Here is a 14857-nt window from a genome sequence, read left to right as displayed (position 1 = left end):
ATCTCCTACAGCTCTCAGCTTGACTTGTCTCGACTTTGCTCGACTGACGCTACGCTGACGCTTGCAGGCAGCGATATTTACCACGATCGACTCGACATGCAGCTGCGAGATGCACAGGAGCAACAAAGCACTCCACGGTGCGGCGACATACGAAATCCACTGCCCAGCTACGCGTCGGCAACTAACAAAACGCCGACCCTGCCAGGATTCGAACCTGGAATCTTCTGAACCGTAGTCAGACGCGTTATCCGTTGCGCCACAGGGCCAGTGGCAGCATTTTTTTCTACGAGACAAGTGCAATTCGCTAAGAAACGTGTTCTCCATGGCTGAGCAAGCTCCCAAGGAAGGTACCTTTCGTGCAGCTGCGTGGCCGCAGTGCGCCTGCAGAGCTTAGAGCTTGCCACGCATCTGCTCTCGCTGTTCGACAGGTAGCAGAAGGCAAGGCGCGCGTTTTCCCACGTTTTCTCGACGACGAGAGCCGGTTGATGTGCATGTAAGCGTAGCATATGAAACAAGAATAGCACGAAGCATTGGTAGTCAGGTGCCAAAGTCGCAGTATGGCATCAGGTGGCGATCGTATGTTTCTGTGGCCACCACTGGATTGCAGCAAAGTGAATACCGCTAACTGAAAGCACTCTGCTGTAGCCCCAGTGGCGCAATTGGTTAGCGCACGGTACTTATAAGGCAGTAGCCGTGAGCAATGCCGGGGTTGTGAGTTCGAGCCTCACCTGGGGCATACTTTTATTTCTTAGCAGCTGTCTCTGACAGCAACAGGAGGCTAGGTTTGAGATGTATCAGCTATTTGAGTAACATAATTGTGCATTCGAGACGCTAGCTGCGTCTTCCTCGGTAGTATAGTGGTTAGTATCCCCGCCTGTCACGCGGGAGACCGGGGTTCGATTCCCCGCCGGGGAGGCACATCCGATTTTTAATTGCTGCTCTATCACTCGCCGAACTTAGTGTAGGTCGTTTGCGGCTACTAGCACCATATCTCTCGCACACAGGCACCTGTCTACACCGCATCCTCGGTAGTATAGTGGTTAGTATCCCCGCCTGTCACGCGGGAGACCGGGGATCGATTCCCCGCCGGGTAGATGCGATTTTTATCTCACAACCCTGTTCGAGTGTTGCGCGTATGTGGGTCGTAAGAGCATTAACTTTGCGATCGTGGAGTGTAGTTGGCGCAAAATCTTAAAAAATGCTACAACTTAGGAAGTGGTTCTCGCATTCTTCACATTTCAGAACTGCGGGGTATGCTGTTAACGCTGTATCAAAGCACCCCAGCCGACGCTGTGGGCGTAATAATCGAGCTCGGCACAGTCCGCAAAAGAAATAATTTTAGCAGAGCGTGGTTTCGATCCACGGACCTCTGGGTTATGGGCCCAGCACGCTTCCACTGCGCCACTCTGCTGCCTGGGGTTGCGCCGGCTCTTCGCCACGTGACGTGGGACACTTGGAAAGTGTTGTCTGCGTCGCTTTCACACGCCTGTATTTAATTGCGTATCATCTCCTACAGCTCTCAGCTTGACTTGTCTCGACTTTGCTCGACTGACGCTACGCTGACGCTTGCAGGCAGCGATATTTACCACGATCGACTCGACATGCAGCTGCGAGATGCACAGGAGCAACAAAGCACTCCACGGTGCGGCGACATACGAAATCCACTGCCCAGCTACGCGTCGGCAACTAACAAAACGCCGACCCTGCCAGGATTCGAACCTGGAATCTTCTGAACCGTAGTCAGACGCGTTATCCGTTGCGCCACAGGGCCAGTGGCAGCATTTTTTTCTACGAGACAAGTGCAATTCGCTAAGAAACGTGTTCTCCATGGCTGAGCAAGCTCCCAAGGAAGGTACCTTTCGTGCAGCTGCGTGGCCGCAGTGCGCCTGCAGAGCTTAGAGCTTGCCACGCATCTGCTCTCGCTGTTCGACAGGTAGCAGAAGGCAAGGCGCGCGTTTTCCCACGTTTTCTCGACGACGAGAGCCGGTTGATGTGCATGTAAGCGTAGCATATGAAACAAGAATAGCACGAAGCATTGGTAGTCAGGTGCCAAAGTCGCAGTATGGCATCAGGTGGCGATCGTATGTTTCTGTGGCCACCACTGGATTGCAGCAAAGTGAATACCGCTAACTGAAAGCACTCTGCTGTAGCCCCAGTGGCGCAATTGGTTAGCGCACGGTACTTATAAGGCAGTAGCCGTGAGCAATGCCGGGGTTGTGAGTTCGAGCCTCACCTGGGGCATACTTTTATTTCTTAGCAGCTGTCTCTGACAGCAACAGGAGGCTAGGTTTGAGATGTATCAGCTATTTGAGTAACATAATTGTGCATTCGAGACGCTAGCTGCGTCTTCCTCGGTAGTATAGTGGTTAGTATCCCCGCCTGTCACGCGGGAGACCGGGGTTCGATTCCCCGCCGGGGAGGCACATCCGATTTTTAATTGCTGCTCTATCACTCGCCGAACTTAGTGTAGGTCGTTTGCGGCTACTAGCACCATATCTCTCGCACACAGGCACCTGTCTACACCGCATCCTCGGTAGTATAGTGGTTAGTATCCCCGCCTGTCACGCGGGAGACCGGGGATCGATTCCCCGCCGGGTAGATGCGATTTTTATCTCACAACCCTGTTCGAGTGTTGCGCGTATGTGGGTCGTAAGAGCATTAACTTTGCGATCGTGGAGTGTAGTTGGCGCAAAATCTTAAAAAATGCTACAACTTAGGAAGTGGTTCTCGCATTCTTCACATTTCAGAACTGCGGGGTATGCTGTTAACGCTGTATCAAAGCACCCCAGCCGACGCTGTGGGCGTAATAATCGAGCTCGGCACAGTCCGCAAAAGAAATAATTTTAGCAGAGCGTGGTTTCGATCCACGGACCTCTGGGTTATGGGCCCAGCACGCTTCCACTGCGCCACTCTGCTGCCTGGGGTTGCGCCGGCTCTTCGCCACGTGACGTGGGACACTTGGAAAGTGTTGTCTGCGTCGCTTTCACACGCCTGTATTTAATTGCGTATCATCTCCTACAGCTCTCAGCTTGACTTGTCTCGACTTTGCTCGACTGACGCTACGCTGACGCTTGCAGGCAGCGATATTTACCACGATCGACTCGACATGCAGCTGCGAGATGCACAGGAGCAACAAAGCACTCCACGGTGCGGCGACATACGAAATCCACTGCCCAGCTACGCGTCGGCAACTAACAAAACGCCGACCCTGCCAGGATTCGAACCTGGAATCTTCTGAACCGTAGTCAGACGCGTTATCCGTTGCGCCACAGGGCCAGTGGCAGCATTTCTTTCTACGAGACAAGTGCAATTCGCTAAGAAACGTGTTCTCCATGGCTGAGCAAGCTCCCAAGGAAGGTACCTTTCGTGCAGCTGCGTGGCCGCAGTGCGCCTGCAGAGCTTAGAGCTTGCCACGCATCTGCTCTCGCTGTTCGACAGGTAGCAGAAGGCAAGGCGCGCGTTTTCCCACGTTTTCTCGACGACGAGAGCCGGTTGATGTGCATGTAAGCGTAGCATATGAAACAAGAATAGCACGAAGCATTGGTAGTCAGGTGCCAAAGTCGCAGTATGGCATCAGGTGGCGATCGTATGTTTCTGTGGCCACCACTGGATTGCAGCAAAGTGAATACCGCTAACTGAAAGCACTCTGCTGTAGCCCCAGTGGCGCAATTGGTTAGCGCACGGTACTTATAAGGCAGTAGCCGTGAGCAATGCCGGGGTTGTGAGTTCGAGCCTCACCTGGGGCATACTTTTATTTCTTAGCAGCTGTCTCTGACAGCAACAGGAGGCTAGGTTTGAGATGTATCAGCTATTTGAGTAACATAATTGTGCATTCGAGACGCTAGCTGCGTCTTCCTCGGTAGTATAGTGGTTAGTATCCCCGCCTGTCACGCGGGAGACCGGGGTTCGATTCCCCGCCGGGGAGGCACATCCGATTTTTAATTGCTGCTCTATCACTCGCCGAACTTAGTGTAGGTCGTTTGCGGCTACTAGCACCATATCTCTCGCACACAGGCACCTGTCTGCACCGCATCCTCGGTAGTATAGTGGTTGGTATCCCCGCCTGTCACGCGGGAGACCGGGGTTCGATTCCCCGCCGGGTAGATGCGATTTTTATCTCACAACCCTGTTCGAGTGTTGCGCGTATGTGGGTCGTAAGAGCATTAACTTTGCGATCGTGGAGTGTAGTTGGCGCAAAATCTTAAAAAATGCTACAACTTAGGAAGTGGTTCTCGCATTCTTCACATTTCAGAACTGCGGGGTATGCTGTTAACGCTGTATCAAAGCACCCCAGCCGACGCTGTGGGCGTAATAATCGAGCTCGGCACAGTCCGCAAAAGAAATAATTTTAGCAGAGCGTGGTTTCGATCCACGGACCTCTGGGTTATGGGCCCAGCACGCTTCCACTGCGCCACTCTGCTGCCTGGGGTTGCGCCGGCTCTTCGCCACGTGACGTGGGACACTTGGAAAGTGTTGTCTGCGTCGCTTTCACACGCCTGTATTTAATTGCGTATCATCTCCTACAGCTCTCAGCTTGACTTGTCTCGACTTTGCTCGACTGACGCTACGCTGACGCTTGCAGGCAGCGATATTTACCACGATCGACTCGACATGCAGCTGCGAGATGCACAGGAGCAACAAAGCACTCCACGGTGCGGCGACATACGAAATCCACTGCCCAGCTACGCGTCGGCAACTAACAAAACGCCGACCCTGCCAGGATTCGAACCTGGAATCTTCTGATCCGTAGTCAGACGCGTTATCCGTTGCGCCACAGGGCCAGTGGCAGCATTTCTTTCTACGAGACAAGTGCAATTCGCTAAGAAACGTGTTCTCCATGGCTGAGCAAGCTCCCAAGGAAGGTACCTTTCGTGCAGCTGCGTGGCCGCAGTGCGCCTGCAGAGCTTAGAGCTTGCCACGCATCTGCTCTCGCTGTTCGACAGGTAGCAGAAGGCAAGGCGCGCGTTTTCCCACGTTTTCTCGACGACGAGAGCCGGTTGATGTGCATGTAAGCGTAGCATATGAAACAAGAATAGCACGAAGCATTGGTAGTCAGGTGCCAAAGTCGCAGTATGGCATCAGGTGGCGATCGTATGTTTCTGTGGCCACCACTGGATTGCAGCAAAGTGAATACCGCTAACTGAAAGCACTCTGTTGTAGCCCCAGTGGCGCAATTGGTTAGCGCACGGTACTTATAAGGCAGTAGCCGTGAGCAATGCCGGGGTTGTGAGTTCGAGCCTCACCTGGGGCATACTTTTATTTCTTAGCAGCTGTCTCTGACAGCAACAGGAGGCTAGGTTTGAGATGTATCAGCTATTTGAGTAACATAATTGTGCATTCGAGACGCTAGCTGCGTCTTCCTCGGTAGTATAGTGGTTAGTATCCCCGCCTGTCACGCGGGAGACCGGGGTTCGATTCCCCGCCGGGGAGGCACATCCGATTTTTAATTGCTGCTCTATCACTCGCCGAACTTAGTGTAGGTCGTTTGCGGCTACTAGCACCATATCTCTCGCACACAGGCACCTGTCTACAGCGCATCCTCGGTAGTATAGTGGTTAGTATCCACGCGGGAGACCGGGGTTCGATTCCCCGCCGGGGAGATGCGATTTTTATCTCACAACCCTGTTCGAGTGTTGCGCGTATGTGGGTCGTAAGAGCATTAACTTTGCGATCGTGGAGTGTAGTTGGCGCAAAATCTTAAAAAATGCTACAACTTAGGAAGTGGTTCTCGCATTCTTCACATTTCAGAACTGCGGGGTATGCTGTTAACGCTGTATCAAAGCACCCCAGCCGACGCTGTGGGCGTAATAATCGAGCTCGGCACAGTCCGCAAAAGAAATAATTTTAGCAGAGCGTGGTTTCGATCCACGGACCTCTGGGTTATGGGCCCAGCACGCTTCCACTGCGCCACTCTGCTGCCTGGGGTTGCGCCGGCTCTTCGCCACGTGACGTGGGACACTTGGAAAGTGTTGTCTGCGTCGCTTTCACACGCCTGTATTTAATTGCGTATCATCTCCTACAGCTCTCAGCTTGACTTGTCTCGACTTTGCTCGACTGACGCTACGCTGACGCTTGCAGGCAGCGATATTTACCACGATCGACTCGACATGCAGCTGCGAGATGCACAGGAGCAACAAAGCACTCCACGGTGCGGCGACATACGAAATCCACTGCCCAGCTACGCGTCGGCAACTAACAAAACGCCGACCCTGCCAGGATTCGAACCTGGAATCTTCTGAACCGTAGTCAGACGCGTTATCCGTTGCGCCACAGGGCCAGTGGCAGCATTTCTTTCTACGAGACAAGTGCAATTCGCTAAGAAACGTGTTCTCCATGGCTGAGCAAGCTCCCAAGGAAGGTACCTTTCGTGCAGCTGCGTGGCCGCAGTGCGCCTGCAGAGCTTAGAGCTTGCCACGCATCTGCTCTCGCTGTTCGACAGGTAGCAGAAGGCAAGGCGCGCGTTTTCCCACGTTTTCTCGACGACGAGAGCCGGTTGATGTGCATGTAAGCGTAGCATATGAAACAAGAATAGCACGAAGCATTGGTAGTCAGGTGCCAAAGTCGCAGTATGGCATCAGGTGGCGATCGTATGTTTCTGTGGCCACCACTGGATTGCAGCAAAGTGAATACCGCTAACTGAAAGCACTCTGCTGTAGCCCCAGTGGCGCAATTGGTTAGCGCACGGTACTTATAAGGCAGTAGCCGTGAGCAATGCCGGGGTTGTGAGTTCGAGCCTCACCTGGGGCATACTTTTATTTCTTAGCAGCTGTCTCTGACAGCAACAGGAGGCTAGGTTTGAGATGTATCAGCTATTTGAGTAACATAATTGTGCATTCGAGACGCTAGCTGCGTCTTCCTCGGTAGTATAGTGGTTAGTATCCCCGCCTGTCACGCGGGAGACCGGGGTTCGATTCCCCGCCGGGGAGGCACATCCGATTTTTAATTGCTGCTCTATCACTCGCCGAACTTAGTGTAGGTCGTTTGCGGCTACTAGCACCATATCTCTCGCACACAGGCACCTGTCTGCACCGCATCCTCGGTAGTATAGTGGTTAGTATCCCCGCCTGTCACGCGGGAGACCGGGGTTCGATTCCCCGCCGGGTAGATGCGATTTTTATCTCACAACCCTGTTCGAGTGTTGCGCGTATGTGGGTCGTAAGAGCATTAACTTTGCGATCGTGGAGTGTAGTTGGCGCAAAATCTTAAAAAATGCTACAACTTAGGAAGTGGTTCTCGCATTCTTCACATTTCAGAACTGCGGGGTATGCTGTTAACGCTGTATCAAAGCACCCCAGCCGACGCTGTGGGCGTAATAATCGAGCTCGGCACAGTCCGCAAAAGAAATAATTTTAGCAGAGCGTGGTTTCGATCCACGGACCTCTGGGTTATGGGCCCAGCACGCTTCCACTGCGCCACTCTGCTGCCTGGGGTTGCGCCGGCTCTTCGCCACGTGACGTGGGACACTTGGAAAGTGTTGTCTGCGTCGCTTTCACACGCCTGTATTTAATTGCGTATCATCTCCTACAGCTCTCAGCTTGACTTGTCTCGACTTTGCTCGACTGACGCTACGCTGACGCTTGCAGGCAGCGATATTTACCACGATCGACTCGACATGCAGCTGCGAGATGCACAGGAGCAACAAAGCACTCCACGGTGCGGCGACATACGAAATCCACTGCCCAGCTACGCGTCGGCAACTAACAAAACGCCGACCCTGCCAGGATTCGAACCTGGAATCTTCTGATCCGTAGTCAGACGCGTTATCCGTTGCGCCACAGGGCCAGTGGCAGCATTTCTTTCTACGAGACAAGTGCAATTCGCTAAGAAACGTGTTCTCCATGGCTGAGCAAGCTCCCAAGGAAGGTACCTTTCGTGCAGCTGCGTGGCCGCAGTGCGCCTGCAGAGCTTAGAGCTTGCCACGCATCTGCTCTCGCTGTTCGACAGGTAGCAGAAGGCAAGGCGCGCGTTTTCCCACGTTTTCTCGACGACGAGAGCCGGTTGATGTGCATGTAAGCGTAGCATATGAAACAAGAATAGCACGAAGCATTGGTAGTCAGGTGCCAAAGTCGCAGTATGGCATCAGGTGGCGATCGTATGTTTCTGTGGCCACCACTGGATTGCAGCAAAGTGAATACCGCTAACTGAAAGCACTCTGTTGTAGCCCCAGTGGCGCAATTGGTTAGCGCACGGTACTTATAAGGCAGTAGCCGTGAGCAATGCCGGGGTTGTGAGTTCGAGCCTCACCTGGGGCATACTTTTATTTCTTAGCAGCTGTCTCTGACAGCAACAGGAGGCTAGGTTTGAGATGTATCAGCTATTTGAGTAACATAATTGTGCATTCGAGACGCTAGCTGCGTCTTCCTCGGTAGTATAGTGGTTAGTATCCCCGCCTGTCACGCGGGAGACCGGGGTTCGATTCCCCGCCGGGGAGGCACATCCGATTTTTAATTGCTGCTCTATCACTCGCCGAACTTAGTGTAGGTCGTTTGCGGCTACTAGCACCATATCTCTCGCACACAGGCACCTGTCTACAGCGCATCCTCGGTAGTATAGTGGTTAGTATCCACGCGGGAGACCGGGGTTCGATTCCCCGCCGGGGAGATGCGATTTTTATCTCACAACCCTGTTCGAGTGTTGCGCGTATGTGGGTCGTAAGAGCATTAACTTTGCGATCGTGGAGTGTAGTTGGCGCAAAATCTTAAAAAATGCTACAACTTAGGAAGTGGTTCTCGCATTCTTCACATTTCAGAACTGCGGGGTATGCTGTTAACGCTGTATCAAAGCACCCCAGCCGACGCTGTGGGCGTAATAATCGAGCTCGGCACAGTCCGCAAAAGAAATAATTTTAGCAGAGCGTGGTTTCGATCCACGGACCTCTGGGTTATGGGCCCAGCACGCTTCCACTGCGCCACTCTGCTGCCTGGGGTTGCGCCGGCTCTTCGCCACGTGACGTGGGACACTTGGAAAGTGTTGTCTGCGTCGCTTTCACACGCCTGTATTTAATTGCGTATCATCTCCTACAGCTCTCAGCTTGACTTGTCTCGACTTTGCTCGACTGACGCTACGCTGACGCTTGCAGGCAGCGATATTTACCACGATCGACTCGACATGCAGCTGCGAGATGCACAGGAGCAACAAAGCACTCCACGGTGCGGCGACATACGAAATCCACTGCCCAGCTACGCGTCGGCAACTAACAAAACGCCGACCCTGCCAGGATTCGAACCTGGAATCTTCTGAACCGTAGTCAGACGCGTTATCCGTTGCGCCACAGGGCCAGTGGCAGCATTTCTTTCTACGAGACAAGTGCAATTCGCTAAGAAACGTGTTCTCCATGGCTGAGCAAGCTCCCAAGGAAGGTACCTTTCGTGCAGCTGCGTGGCCGCAGTGCGCCTGCAGAGCTTAGAGCTTGCCACGCATCTGCTCTCGCTGTTCGACAGGTAGCAGAAGGCAAGGCGCGCGTTTTCCCACGTTTTCTCGACGACGAGAGCCGGTTGATGTGCATGTAAGCGTAGCATATGAAACAAGAATAGCACGAAGCATTGGTAGTCAGGTGCCAAAGTCGCAGTATGGCATCAGGTGGCGATCGTATGTTTCTGTGGCCACCACTGGATTGCAGCAAAGTGAATACCGCTAACTGAAAGCACTCTGCTGTAGCCCCAGTGGCGCAATTGTTTAGCGCACGGTACTTATAAGGCAGTAGCCGTGAGCAATGCCGGGGTTGTGAGTTCGAGCCTCACCTGGGGCATACTTTTATTTCTTAGCAGCTGTCTCTGACAGCAACAGGAGGCTAGGTTTGAGATGTATCAGCTATTTGAGTAACATAATTGTGCATTCGAGACGCTAGCTGCGTCTTCCTCGGTAGTATAGTGCTTAGTATCCCCGCCTGTCACGCGGGAGACCGGGGTTCGATTCCCCGCCGGGGAGGCACATCCGATTTTTAATTGCTGCTCTATCACTCGCCGAACTTAGTGTAGGTCGTTTGCGGCTACTAGCACCATATCTCTCGCACACAGGCATCTGTCTACACCGCATCCTCGGTAGTATAGTGGTTAGTATCCCCGCCTGTCACGCGGGAGACCGGGGTTCGATTCCCCGCCGGGTAGATGCGATTTTTATCTCACAACCCTGTTCGAGTGTTGCGCGTATGTGGGTCGTAAGAGCATTAACTTTGCGATCGTGGAGTGTAGTTGGCGCAAAATCTTAAAAAATGCTACAACTTAGGAAGTGGTTCTCGCATTCTTCACATTTCAGAACTGCGGGGTATGCTGTTAACGCTGTATCAAAGCACCCCAGCCGACGCTGTGGGCGTAATAATCGAGCTCGGCACAGTCCGCAAAAGAAATAATTTTAGCAGAGCGTGGTTTCGATCCACGGACCTCTGGGTTATGGGCCCAGCACGCTTCCACTGCGCCACTCTGCTGCCTGGGGTTGCGCCGGCTCTTCGCCACGTGACGTGGGACACTTGGAAAGTGTTGTCTGCGTCGCTTTCACACGCCTGTATTTAATTGCGTATCATCTCCTACAGCTCTCAGCTTGACTTGTCTCGACTTTGCTCGACTGACGCTACGCTGACGCTTGCAGGCAGCGATATTTACCACGATCGACTCGACATGCAGCTGCGAGATGCACAGGAGCAACAAAGCACTCCACGGTGCGGCGACATACGAAATCCACTGCCCAGCTACGCGTCGGCAACTAACAAAACGCCGACCCTGCCAGGATTCGAACCTGGAATCTTCTGAACCGTAGTCAGACGCGTTATCCGTTGCGCCACAGGGCCAGTGGCAGCATTTCTTTCTACGAGACAAGTGCAATTCGCTAAGAAACGTGTTCTCCATGGCTGAGCAAGCTCCCAAGGAAGGTACCTTTCGTGCAGCTGCGTGGCCGCAGTGCGCCTGCAGAGCTTAGAGCTTGCCACGCATCTGCTCTCGCTGTTCGACAGGTAGCAGAAGGCAAGGCGCGCGTTTTCCCACGTTTTCTCGACGACGAGAGCCGGTTGATGTGCATGTAAGCGTAGCATATGAAACAAGAATAGCACGAAGCATTGGTAGTCAGGTGCCAAAGTCGCAGTATGGCATCAGGTGGCGATCGTATGTTTCTGTGGCCACCACTGGATTGCAGCAAAGTGAATACCGCTAACTGAAAGCACTCTGCTGTAGCCCCAGTGGCGCAATTGGTTAGCGCACGGTACTTATAAGGCAGTAGCCGTGAGCAATGCCGGGGTTGTGAGTTCGAGCCTCACCTGGGGCATACTTTTATTTCTTAGCAGCTGTCTCTGACAGCAACAGGAGGCTAGGTTTGAGATGTATCAGCTATTTGAGTAACATAATTGTGCATTCGAGACGCTAGCTGCGTCTTCCTCGGTAGTATAGTGGTTAGTATCCCCGCCTGTCACGCGGGAGACCGGGGTTCGATTCCCCGCCGGGGAGGCACATCCGATTTTTAATTGCTGCTCTATCACTCGCCGAACTTAGTGTAGGTCGTTTGCGGCTACTAGCACCATATCTCTCGCACACAGGCACCTGTCTACACCGCATCCTCGGTAGTATAGTGGTTAGTATCCCCGCCTGTCACGCGGGAGACCGGGGTTCGATTCCCCGCCGGGTAGATGCGATTTTTATCTCACAACCCTGTTCGAGTGTTGCGCGTATGTGGGTCGTAAGAGCATTAACTTTGCGATCGTGGAGTGTAGTTGGCGCAAAATCTTAAAAAATGCTACAACTTAGGAAGTGGTTCTCGCATTCTTCACATTTCAGAACTGCGGGGTATGCTGTTAACGCTGTATCAAAGCACCCCAGCCGACGCTGTGGGCGTAATAATCGAGCTCGGCACAGTCCGCAAAAGAAATAATTTTAGCAGAGCGTGGTTTCGATCCACGGACCTCTGGGTTATGGGCCCAGCACGCTTCCACTGCGCCACTCTGCTGCCTGGGGTTGCGCCGGCTCTTCGCCACGTGACGTGGGACACTTGGAAAGTGTTGTCTGCGTCGCTTTCACACGCCTGTATTTAATTGCGTATCATCTCCTACAGCTCTCAGCTTGACTTGTCTCGACTTTGCTCGACTGACGCTACGCTGACGCTTGCAGGCAGCGATATTTACCACGATCGACTCGACATGCAGCTGCGAGATGCACAGGAGCAACAAAGCACTCCACGGTGCGGCGACATACGAAATCCACTGCCCAGCTACGCGTCGGCAACTAACAAAACGCCGACCCTGCCAGGATTCGAACCTGGAATCTTCTGAACCGTAGTCAGACGCGTTATCCGTTGCGCCACAGGGCCAGTGGCAGCATTTCTTTCTACGAGACAAGTGCAATTCGCTAAGAAACGTGTTCTCCATGGCTGAGCAAGCTCCCAAGGAAGGTACCTTTCGTGCAGCTGCGTGGCCGCAGTGCGCCTGCAGAGCTTAGAGCTTGCCACGCATCTGCTCTCGCTGTTCGACAGGTAGCAGAAGGCAAGGCGCGCGTTTTCCCACGTTTTCTCGACGACGAGAGCCGGTTGATGTGCATGTAAGCGTAGCATATGAAACAAGAATAGCACGAAGCATTGGTAGTCAGGTGCCAAAGTCGCAGTATGGCATCAGGTGGCGATCGTATGTTTCTGTGGCCACCACTGGATTGCAGCAAAGTGAATACCGCTAACTGAAAGCACTCTGCTGTAGCCCCAGTGGCGCAATTGGTTAGCGCACGGTACTTATAAGGCAGTAGCCGTGAGCAATGCCGGGGTTGTGAGTTCGAGCCTCACCTGGGGCATACTTTTATTTCTTAGCAGCTGTCTCTGACAGCAACAGGAGGCTAGGTTTGAGATGTATCAGCTATTTGAGTAACATAATTGTGCATTCGAGACGCTAGCTGCGTCTTCCTCGGTAGTATAGTGGTTAGTATCCCCGCCTGTCACGCGGGAGACCGGGGTTCGATTCCCCGCCGGGGAGGCACATCCGATTTTTAATTGCTGCTCTATCACTCGCCGAACTTAGTGTAGGTCGTTTGCGGCTACTAGCACCATATCTCTCGCACACAGGCACCTGTCTACACCGCATCCTCGGTAGTATAGTGGTTAGTATCCCCGCCTGTCACGCGGGAGACCGGGGTTCGATTCCCCGCCGGGTAGATGCGATTTTTATCTCACAACCCTGTTCGAGTGTTGCGCGTATGTGGGTCGTAAGAGCATTAACTTTGCGATCGTGGAGTGTAGTTGGCGCAAAATCTTAAAAAATGCTACAACTTAGGAAGTGGTTCTCGCATTCTTCACATTTCAGAACTGCGGGGTATGCTGTTAACGCTGTATCAAAGCACCCCAGCCGACGCTGTGGGCGTAATAATCGAGCTCGGCACAGTCCGCAAAAGAAATAATTTTAGCAGAGCGTGGTTTCGATCCACGGACCTCTGGGTTATGGGCCCAGCACGCTTCCACTGCGCCACTCTGCTGCCTGGGGTTGCGCCGGCTCTTCGCCACGTGACGTGGGACACTTGGAAAGTGTTGTCTGCGTCGCTTTCACACGCCTGTATTTAATTGCGTATCATCTCCTACAGCTCTCAGCTTGACTTGTCTCGACTTTGCTCGACTGACGCTACGCTGACGCTTGCAGGCAGCGATATTTACCACGATCGACTCGACATGCAGCTGCGAGATGCACAGGAGCAACAAAGCACTCCACGGTGCGGCGACATACGAAATCCACTGCCCAGCTACGCGTCGGCAACTAACAAAACGCCGACCCTGCCAGGATTCGAACCTGGAATCTTCTGATCCGTAGTCAGACGCGTTATCCGTTGCGCCACAGGGCCAGTGGCAGCATTTCTTTCTACGAGACAAGTGCAATTCGCTAAGAAACGTGTTCTCCATGGCTGAGCAAGCTCCCAAGGAAGGTACCTTTCGTGCAGCTGCGTGGCCGCAGTGCGCCTGCAGAGCTTAGAGCTTGCCACGCATCTGCTCTCGCTGTTCGACAGGTAGCAGAAGGCAAGGCGCGCGTTTTCCCACGTTTTCTCGACGACGAGAGCCGGTTGATGTGCATGTAAGCGTAGCATATGAAACAAGAATAGCACGAAGCATTGGTAGTCAGGTGCCAAAGTCGCAGTATGGCATCAGGTGGCGATCGTATGTTTCTGTGGCCACCACTGGATTGCAGCAAAGTGAATACCGCTAACTGAAAGCACTCTGCTGTAGCCCCAGTGGCATAACAGTTCCGCTTGCGACGCCGTGCAGGTCGCACGTGTTGTGCCTTCGCTCCGCAATAGCGTGTGCAAGCCGTGACTGCTTTCGTTGTTTACGTTGTTTGCTAGATTTGCTGTCTTGTGTTTCCGTCACTTCACTTCGCTTTTAGTGTTTTGTGTCGTTCTTTGTTAGCGGTCTCGACCGTTTAGTAAGTGGATATGTCGTCCAGGTTGTTCCCAAGGAAATGTACTCTGTGTTTCGAATTTGACAAGTCTACACGTCATGTTCAACCGAGTTCCATGGAAGTTCACGATTTCATAGTGGATGTCATTGGTATTACGTCTGACCAGGTTCATACTGCCTATTACGACACAGATCTCTACTGTTTCTTCGTCAAGTTGTTAAACCCTGTGTTACTGGAGAGGATTCTGTTAAAACATGGTAGCAGAGCTGAGTTCCGTCATCGTGACGCCTCGGTGAGTACTGTTCTCATATCCAATGCTGATGTAGAATATAAAAATGTCCGTGTGTACAACCTGCCGCCGGAAGTTGAAAACTGTTATTTACGTGAGATTTTGACGAAGTATGGGGAGGTCAAGCAAATCCGTAACGAACGTTGGTCTAGCCAACATCGGTTACAGTGTTTTAGTGGCGTCCGGTCAGTCGAAATGCACGTCAAGCAAGATATCCCCTCCCA

At 52.9% G+C, this 14857-nt stretch overlaps 32 non-coding genes across 32 annotated transcripts; 22 read left to right on the top strand and 10 right to left on the bottom strand.

The window, feature by feature from the left end:
• Positions 1-193: 193 nt before the first annotated feature.
• Positions 194-266, bottom strand: Trnar-acg. The gene has a single exon. It is a non-coding gene; the product is annotated as a tRNA-Arg (tRNA).
• A 378-nt stretch (positions 267-644) lies between these two features.
• Positions 645-736, top strand: Trnai-uau. Its single transcript is given in 2 exon segments — positions 645-682; positions 701-736. It is a non-coding gene; the product is annotated as a tRNA-Ile (tRNA).
• A 107-nt stretch (positions 737-843) lies between these two features.
• On the top strand, positions 844-915 carry Trnad-guc. Its single transcript has one exon. It is a non-coding gene; the product is annotated as a tRNA-Asp (tRNA).
• Positions 916-1698: 783 nt separating this feature from the next.
• Positions 1699-1771, bottom strand: Trnar-acg. The gene has a single exon. It is a non-coding gene; the product is annotated as a tRNA-Arg (tRNA).
• A 378-nt stretch (positions 1772-2149) lies between these two features.
• Trnai-uau lies at positions 2150-2241 on the top strand. The gene is given in 2 exon segments: positions 2150-2187; positions 2206-2241. It is a non-coding gene; the product is annotated as a tRNA-Ile (tRNA).
• Positions 2242-2348: 107 nt separating this feature from the next.
• Positions 2349-2420, top strand: Trnad-guc. Its single transcript has one exon. It is a non-coding gene; the product is annotated as a tRNA-Asp (tRNA).
• A 783-nt stretch (positions 2421-3203) lies between these two features.
• Trnar-acg lies at positions 3204-3276 on the bottom strand. The gene has a single exon. It is a non-coding gene; the product is annotated as a tRNA-Arg (tRNA).
• A 378-nt stretch (positions 3277-3654) lies between these two features.
• On the top strand, positions 3655-3746 carry Trnai-uau. The gene is given in 2 exon segments: positions 3655-3692; positions 3711-3746. It is a non-coding gene; the product is annotated as a tRNA-Ile (tRNA).
• Positions 3747-3853: 107 nt separating this feature from the next.
• Positions 3854-3925, top strand: Trnad-guc. The gene has a single exon. It is a non-coding gene; the product is annotated as a tRNA-Asp (tRNA).
• A 783-nt stretch (positions 3926-4708) lies between these two features.
• Trnar-acg lies at positions 4709-4781 on the bottom strand. Its single transcript has one exon. It is a non-coding gene; the product is annotated as a tRNA-Arg (tRNA).
• Positions 4782-5159: 378 nt separating this feature from the next.
• Trnai-uau lies at positions 5160-5251 on the top strand. Its single transcript is given in 2 exon segments — positions 5160-5197; positions 5216-5251. It is a non-coding gene; the product is annotated as a tRNA-Ile (tRNA).
• A 107-nt stretch (positions 5252-5358) lies between these two features.
• On the top strand, positions 5359-5430 carry Trnad-guc. Its single transcript has one exon. It is a non-coding gene; the product is annotated as a tRNA-Asp (tRNA).
• A 774-nt stretch (positions 5431-6204) lies between these two features.
• Trnar-acg lies at positions 6205-6277 on the bottom strand. Its single transcript has one exon. It is a non-coding gene; the product is annotated as a tRNA-Arg (tRNA).
• Positions 6278-6655: 378 nt separating this feature from the next.
• Positions 6656-6747, top strand: Trnai-uau. Its single transcript is given in 2 exon segments — positions 6656-6693; positions 6712-6747. It is a non-coding gene; the product is annotated as a tRNA-Ile (tRNA).
• A 107-nt stretch (positions 6748-6854) lies between these two features.
• Trnad-guc lies at positions 6855-6926 on the top strand. The gene has a single exon. It is a non-coding gene; the product is annotated as a tRNA-Asp (tRNA).
• A 107-nt stretch (positions 6927-7033) lies between these two features.
• On the top strand, positions 7034-7107 carry Trnad-guc. The gene has a single exon. It is a non-coding gene; the product is annotated as a tRNA-Asp (tRNA).
• Positions 7108-7709: 602 nt separating this feature from the next.
• Trnar-acg lies at positions 7710-7782 on the bottom strand. The gene has a single exon. It is a non-coding gene; the product is annotated as a tRNA-Arg (tRNA).
• A 378-nt stretch (positions 7783-8160) lies between these two features.
• Positions 8161-8252, top strand: Trnai-uau. Its single transcript is given in 2 exon segments — positions 8161-8198; positions 8217-8252. It is a non-coding gene; the product is annotated as a tRNA-Ile (tRNA).
• A 107-nt stretch (positions 8253-8359) lies between these two features.
• Positions 8360-8431, top strand: Trnad-guc. Its single transcript has one exon. It is a non-coding gene; the product is annotated as a tRNA-Asp (tRNA).
• A 774-nt stretch (positions 8432-9205) lies between these two features.
• Trnar-acg lies at positions 9206-9278 on the bottom strand. The gene has a single exon. It is a non-coding gene; the product is annotated as a tRNA-Arg (tRNA).
• Positions 9279-9656: 378 nt separating this feature from the next.
• On the top strand, positions 9657-9748 carry Trnai-uau. Its single transcript is given in 2 exon segments — positions 9657-9694; positions 9713-9748. It is a non-coding gene; the product is annotated as a tRNA-Ile (tRNA).
• A 107-nt stretch (positions 9749-9855) lies between these two features.
• Trnad-guc lies at positions 9856-9927 on the top strand. The gene has a single exon. It is a non-coding gene; the product is annotated as a tRNA-Asp (tRNA).
• A 107-nt stretch (positions 9928-10034) lies between these two features.
• Trnad-guc lies at positions 10035-10108 on the top strand. The gene has a single exon. It is a non-coding gene; the product is annotated as a tRNA-Asp (tRNA).
• A 602-nt stretch (positions 10109-10710) lies between these two features.
• Trnar-acg lies at positions 10711-10783 on the bottom strand. The gene has a single exon. It is a non-coding gene; the product is annotated as a tRNA-Arg (tRNA).
• A 378-nt stretch (positions 10784-11161) lies between these two features.
• Positions 11162-11253, top strand: Trnai-uau. The gene is given in 2 exon segments: positions 11162-11199; positions 11218-11253. It is a non-coding gene; the product is annotated as a tRNA-Ile (tRNA).
• Positions 11254-11360: 107 nt separating this feature from the next.
• Positions 11361-11432, top strand: Trnad-guc. The gene has a single exon. It is a non-coding gene; the product is annotated as a tRNA-Asp (tRNA).
• A 107-nt stretch (positions 11433-11539) lies between these two features.
• On the top strand, positions 11540-11613 carry Trnad-guc. The gene has a single exon. It is a non-coding gene; the product is annotated as a tRNA-Asp (tRNA).
• A 602-nt stretch (positions 11614-12215) lies between these two features.
• Trnar-acg lies at positions 12216-12288 on the bottom strand. Its single transcript has one exon. It is a non-coding gene; the product is annotated as a tRNA-Arg (tRNA).
• Positions 12289-12666: 378 nt separating this feature from the next.
• On the top strand, positions 12667-12758 carry Trnai-uau. Its single transcript is given in 2 exon segments — positions 12667-12704; positions 12723-12758. It is a non-coding gene; the product is annotated as a tRNA-Ile (tRNA).
• Positions 12759-12865: 107 nt separating this feature from the next.
• Positions 12866-12937, top strand: Trnad-guc. Its single transcript has one exon. It is a non-coding gene; the product is annotated as a tRNA-Asp (tRNA).
• Positions 12938-13044: 107 nt separating this feature from the next.
• Positions 13045-13118, top strand: Trnad-guc. Its single transcript has one exon. It is a non-coding gene; the product is annotated as a tRNA-Asp (tRNA).
• Positions 13119-13720: 602 nt separating this feature from the next.
• Positions 13721-13793, bottom strand: Trnar-acg. Its single transcript has one exon. It is a non-coding gene; the product is annotated as a tRNA-Arg (tRNA).
• Between the last annotated feature and the right edge of the window lie 1064 nt (positions 13794-14857).

The sequence above is a fragment of the Schistocerca piceifrons genome, chromosome 8 (genome assembly GCF_021461385.2).
Source record: "Schistocerca piceifrons isolate TAMUIC-IGC-003096 chromosome 8, iqSchPice1.1, whole genome shotgun sequence".
NCBI lineage: Eukaryota > Metazoa > Arthropoda > Insecta > Orthoptera > Acrididae > Schistocerca > Schistocerca piceifrons.
This window is presented reverse-complemented; position numbering and strand designations above follow the sequence as displayed.